This window comes from Monodelphis domestica, chromosome 8 (genome assembly GCF_027887165.1).
Source record: "Monodelphis domestica isolate mMonDom1 chromosome 8, mMonDom1.pri, whole genome shotgun sequence".
Taxonomy (NCBI): domain Eukaryota; kingdom Metazoa; phylum Chordata; class Mammalia; order Didelphimorphia; family Didelphidae; genus Monodelphis; species Monodelphis domestica.
The window spans coordinates 82,045,013-82,051,571 of NC_077234.1; the positions used below are offsets into that span (position 1 = coordinate 82,045,013).

The following is a 6,559-nucleotide window of genomic DNA, read 5'->3' on the forward strand; positions in this document are numbered from 1 at the left end:
ATAACAGTCATGTTTTATAGAGCTGACTAACTAATTCATGTGCCTTAGTTTTTATTTTAATTTTTTTCTGAAAGTAATTGGCTAAGTTTCAACATGGTAGCTTTACATAGTGGCTCCTGAACTTAAGCAGAATTATGTGCCATAGTGTGTTCACAAGACAGAAAACGTTCAATTCAATTGTTAGGAGTAAAAATTAGTTTGAGAGACTTTTTACTAAATTTTCTAACTTAATTCTGCTCTATCAGGTCCTAGATTCCAGTCTAGCATGGTCTCCACCATGCTGCTTGCTAGAGATAGCTACATAGATAATCCAGATGGCTGGGAAAGAGAGAGATCCTTTCAAAAGGACAAAGGAATGGCCAAGCCTCCCCTGAACTTCAGGTGGCTTTTCAAGTTCAGGCTAAGCCTTCCTTCTGGATCCCTCAATTGACCTTTAGTCCCCATAGGTCCCATCCCCTGACTTCTGACTTCTGCTGATTAGGAATCTGGCCTGCCACACTAGCAGAGTAAGACACAGGACTCTGTAACTCCTGTGGCTACTTATTGTGGTGAGTCCTCTGGGATTGGACTGGGTCAAAGGTTCCTCAGATATTTAATTCACACACAATTTAATAAAAATTTATGTACAAATTCCTGTTCAAGGTGCTGGGGATGTAAAAATGAAAAATAGTTGTCAATGCTCTCAAAGAACCTACTATTTAATGGTGGAAAGGATGTAGGAATATAGGATAGAGAAATAAGTATGATAGAAAATAGAATAAAATAGGGACATAAAAGAGATCTAAACTGAACATTCCTATGCAATGGATAGAGTGCTAGGAGTCAGGAAGTCTTGAGGTCAAATTCAACTTCTGATATTTCTTAGCTTTGTTACCCTGGGCAAGTCACTAATTCCAGTCTTGCTTCAATTTCCTCATCTCCCACCTCGAAGGATGGTTGTGAGGATCAAATGAGGTAGCATTTATAATATTTATAAATGAGATAGACTTTGCAAACCTTAAAGTGCTATGTAAATTTTAGTGATGGTGATGATGATTTTTGAAGGGGGAATCTAATTTCTGTGAGGGTATCAGAGAAAACCCCATGAAGAAAGTAGCACTTGAGTTGGACTTTAAAAGTAGGCATAAGAGGCAGCACGGTACAGATGATAGAAAACTGGCCTCAAAGTCATGGAGACAAGAGTTCAAATCCCACTTCTGACATATTTAAGCTTTGGCATGTCGTTTACCTTCTGAGAGCTTTAGAATATCTATCTAAATCTGACTTTATTTCCCCATAGGAATATCCCTCATGGTTCTGATTCCTAAATGTGGAGAAATCTAGAATGAAAGTCAAAGTTATGTAACATTTGAGGTATGTCAAAATAAAATAAAAGTAAATTCAGCTGTCCAATATAGTTCAAATTGCAAATGGATTGGGTTACTAAATCTAAGAGAAATGCCCTTTTGACAATGAACCCAATGAGCTTTAAAGCTTTTATCTGGTTTAAATGAAAAAGATTTCAAGAGGTGAGAGACTGCTTTTTCTACAAACTATTCATGAGAATATGGAAATAATTTCTGAATGCCAATTCAAAACTAGTGATGCTTCCTCAGGGAGAATGGATTAGCTGAAAAATTTGACTCAAGCCATTCAAATAACTACAAAGAAGGATGGTTCTAGAAAATGCACCCCCTAACTCTCTGATATGGATAAGATCATAGGATATTTAGAGCTGGGAATGACATTAGAGATCATCAAATCTAAACTACTCAGCTTATAGAAGAAGAAATGTGTACTGGGAGGGGAAGCAATTTGCCCATTTTCACACAAGTAATAAATAAGTGGCAGAGTCTTGAGCTAATGCTAGATCTTTTAGGGTAGGGAAAAAGCACTGATATAGCACTAGCTATGGTCTAAGTGATTTATGAATATATGATCAACAACCCTGAGAGGAGGTCCTGTTATTATTTCTATTTTACAATTGAGAAAATTGAAATAAATGACTTTCCTGGGATCATACAGTTAGTTTGTGTCTGAGACCACATTTAAATTCAATTCTTCCTGACTCTTAAGCCCAGCACTCTATGCACTAAGTCATCCAGCTTCCAAATTATTATTATCATCTTATGACTTTGAGACATGTTCTTTTTATTCAATTTAATTCAATTTCTTAAATATTTAGTAAATGTAAATATTAGACACAGCCAGTGTACAGAGTCACACTTGGAATCTAGAAGACAGTGATGTTCAAGTCTCTTAGAATTAGATATAGTCTAGTGGCCTTAGACAAATCTTCTACCTTTTCAGTGTCAGAGGCTCTAAGGCAAAATATTATAGAGCAGGTGAGTAGAGGGCATTTCCTCACCAGAATCTTCCTTTTCCTCACTGCCTTTTCTTCACCAAAAACAAAAATAAAAACTCTGCACAAGTGGGTTGGGTGCTGGTAATACCAAGCCAAAAACAATGCTATTCCCCCCCCCCCAAAAAAAAAACCCTTACCTTCCATCTTAGAATCAGTACTCCATATTGGTTCCAAGGCAGAAGAGTGGTAAGAGCTGGGCAATGGGGATTAAGTGATTTGCCCAGAGTCACACAGTTAGGAAATGTCTGAGGTCAATTTTGAACGCAGAACCCCCCTATCTCTGGGCTTGGCTCTCCATCCACTGAGCCACCTAGCTGCTCCCAACAATGCTGTCTTTAGTCTACTTTTCTATCCTAGTGTCCAAAAAAGGTTCTTAATGTTTTCATTCTTAGGATTGCTAATGTCATGCCAAATATTATCTATTTCCCAGCAATTGTCCACCTCGTGTGTTGGTGATCATGACTTCCACCTATTTTTTGAAGTGAAAGAGAAATGAAGGTGAGAGCTGACTGACAGTAGAGGACAGATTTTCTGTAGATTGCTCTTAGTTGTTGGAATGGTAATAAACCAGACTATTCCTATGTGTGAAGAGCATAATGAGTATATGAAAACTGACCAAAGAGCTTTGCACAGTGGCAGTATTGTAGCCAATGATGTTTATTGGAGGCATGATTATTGCTAACAGAAAACTGAAAAGTCTGACCAAATGGGAAATAATATTGGAAATAAATATAGGAAAAGCAAGGAAAGGAAAAAAAAGTATTGTACTTTTCCATTTCTCTGCTGTTGAATGTAGAGCATTGGATGAAATGCTTTTCAATTCTATATGACATAATAAACATTAAACACTAAATGCCAAGCAGTGTGCTAAGGGCTGTGGATATAAAAAAATAAAAGAAAGCCAATCCATGCCCTCAAGGAGCTTTATAATACATAAAATATACAATACATAAGAGGAACCTGAAAAGGGGCAGAGGTACTGGTGCTAAAGCTAATGATGTTAGTAGGATCAAAACCAAGCAGAGTAACTGTTGCCAAATGAAGAGCTGGCTGAGATTTTACACATTCTTGTAGGAATACAGACTCTCTCCTTTACATCCTCTCCACCTTACATACCTTCCATACCTTACATACTTCCCAATCTAAAAGCAAATATTCTGAAGGGTTGAATGAATAAAATGAGACATCCTTTGGTAGTCCAGCTGATCATTAGGCTATCATTCAAGATAGGCTATTGGAGAAAGAGAGCCAAGTTTCTTTAAGTGATATTTTTTTTATTGTCTTAATAATGAATGCAACAGAGGGACCATTTTTTTGAAAAATAAATGTTAACCATGGATATTTAAAATATTTATAATGTATAGTAATTTTAAGTAATGATCACATCCTTGCTTACTCAGAACTGCTGGCCACACTGATGAGATCAGTTGAATAGATAGACTAACCAGATATTCTAATGAAGGAACCCTAGGGACATAATGATAATCCCTTCTCCTGTTTTGGACATCCCTACCTTCTTTACTAACTGCTCAAGAACCCCTCATCCCTTTCCTACTGGTGATTTTAACCTTTTTAAAAACCCAGCTCACAGCTCCCTCACTGGGCAGTTTCTCCTGCTGGGAGGGACTTAGCCACACATGCATGCTTAACTTTCCTCTCCCAATAAATCCCTCTTATTTTAAGATAGATTTGTCTTCAAAATTATTTTCCAAGTTAACATAACACACAGAAATTCCTGTTTGATGTTTTTTCTTCTTTGTGCCTCAAGTGGTGAGTGCAGTGCTCTAAACACAGCAGGCACTTAAAAACACAGAACTGATTTACATCTACCCCTCTTGGCCTCCATTGTTCTCATCTATGAAATGAGGGGATTTGACTAGACAACTCACATGGACCTTTCCAACTCAGTGTCTTCCAAAGAGTCTTAAATGGAAGCAAGGACAAAAGATGAAAATCCAGGGGACCAGGGCAAGACTTTTCATTTTGTCAACTTTATTTTCTTATTAGCAAATGAAAACTGAAGTGGATAGGATGGAATGGGATAATCACTGATGGTAAGCATTTCAGATAGTAAATAGCTTCACTCCCTCTTCTCTGGTTCTCTCTTCCACAATCTCTAGGGTCTGCATGTTATTTCAGTCTTGTCCAGTCTTGCTCTAGTCCTGGAACCATGAACCAAAAAACCCCAGCAAAACAAAACAGAAAGAAAACAACCCTCTATCATTGTTCCTAAATTAAGTGTCAATTTACTCCATGGTCCTACTTACTACCTCCTACTGGTCACCACTCCCAAATGTTTATTGTTTCCCCTATTAGAAGGTAAACTCTGAGAATAAGAACTCTTCCTTTTTGCACTCTTGTATGTCCATGATTTAACATAGTGTTTCCCACATTAAGAGACTTAAGAAAAGCCTTTTTAAAAATTTGTTCATTCATTTCATGTCAAAATAATTCTACAAATAGCTGGTGTTATAACTATTCTATAGATAGAGAGGTCGAGAGGATATTTGGCTATTAAGTTACTTGTCCGTGGATGAACAAATAGAATCTGAGACAGATTTTTAAGCCAAGGAAGGCTCCCCCTTTCCAAGTCCAGCCCTCTATCCATACTTTTTGTTCAATTGTTTCAAGACTCATTTGGTGTTTTCTTGGCAAAGATATTGGAGTGGTTTGCCATTTCCCTCTTCAGCTCAATTTAGAGATGAAGAAACTGAGGAAAACATGGTTAAGGACTTGCCCAAGGTTATTCAGCTAGTAAGTATCTGAAGTCAAACTGGAATACAGGTCTTCCTGACTCCAAGCTCATTGTTCTATTTACTGTACCACCCAGCTACCCAACCCACAGACAAAATTTGGACAAAACACTTTATGATCATTATCAAATTTGATTTTCACAGCAACCCACTGAGGGAAAATTATTTTCATTTTTCAGGTCAGGAAAGTGAGATTTAGAGATTGTCTTGTCCATCTTCACATAGTATTATATTCAAGCCTTTCCTAATTCCAAGTCAGATACTTTCCTTACTCTATCATAGACTCTTCTCTGTATTAACAGGTTGCAGCCTACCAGAGGTGATTGGATGCTCTGAAAACTACCTCCTTGCCCAAAATTACTTGCCTCTCACCTTACTGTAGTGACTCTGGAAAGGCAGAATAGATTATCTGCCCATTTCCTTCTCTGGAAAAGGAAGAGTTTGGATCCACCCTCTGTTTACTTCCAACTCTAAATTGATGATCTTTTGGAATTAGTGAAAGCAAGGGTGGGACAGTAGGTCCTGGGGCTCTGGAAGCCATAGATAAAATATGTTCATTAACAGGTTGTTGCTAGTTCCCTTCCCTACTAACCCATTTATTAAGAGGGCTTCACTAGGTAGTGACACTTTGGTTCATTGGAGAGGAGGGACTGATGGATAAATTACAATTGAGTGGAGAGGGATAGGGAAGGACAGAAAGTTTGCCTGGTAGTGACAGTCCTCAGGATACCAAGTGAGCAGAAACTGGAAGGCTAGAGTGATGGCGGCTTGTTGGGACTTATTCATTTACTGAGGTCTGGAGGAACTTGGGTGTCCAAGGCAATGGTGTCAAACTCAAATAGGAATGGATTCCTGTGGGCATCATATCAACTTAGAAAACCACAAATTCCCAATATCTTTGTTGCATTCTCTTTTTTGTTTACCTAGTCACACATTTCCCAATTACATTAAAAAAATCCTTACTTTCTGTCTTAATAACAACTCTAAGACAGGAAGGCAAGGGCTAGGCAAATAGGGTTAAGTGACTTGTCCAGGGTCACACACTTAGGAAGTATCCTAGATTCAAACTGAGGTGTTCTTGACCTCAGACTTGGTGCTCCATCCAGTGAGTCACCTAGGTGCACCCCAATTACATTTTAATCTGGTTTAGTCACACTGGGGGATTTTGTGGGCTACACCTCTTACCAGTAGAACTTGGGGAGAGGGACAGAAATGAGGAACAAAAACCAAACTTCTTGGCTGTAGTACTCTTCCTGTCCTTTAAACAAAGGTAAAATGAAGCATACACATAAGCATAAATATCCACATGGTCTCTCCTTCTCTCTCTCTCTCTCTCTCTCTCTCTCTCTCTCTCTCTCTCTCTCTCTCTCTCTCTCTCTCTCTCTCTCTCTCTCTCTCTTCCTCTCTCTCTCTCTCTCCCAACATGGCGGTGGAAAAAGCAGAAGTCTGATGAAATAAGTAG

General features: G+C 38.4%; 1 pseudogene; it reads left to right on the top strand.

Annotated features, from left to right (window-relative positions):
* The first annotated feature begins 2,965 nt into the window (after nt 1-2,965).
* LOC130456027 (U4 spliceosomal RNA) lies at nt 2,966-3,079 on the top strand (annotated as a pseudogene).
* Nucleotides 3,080-6,559: the final 3,480 nt, after the last annotated feature.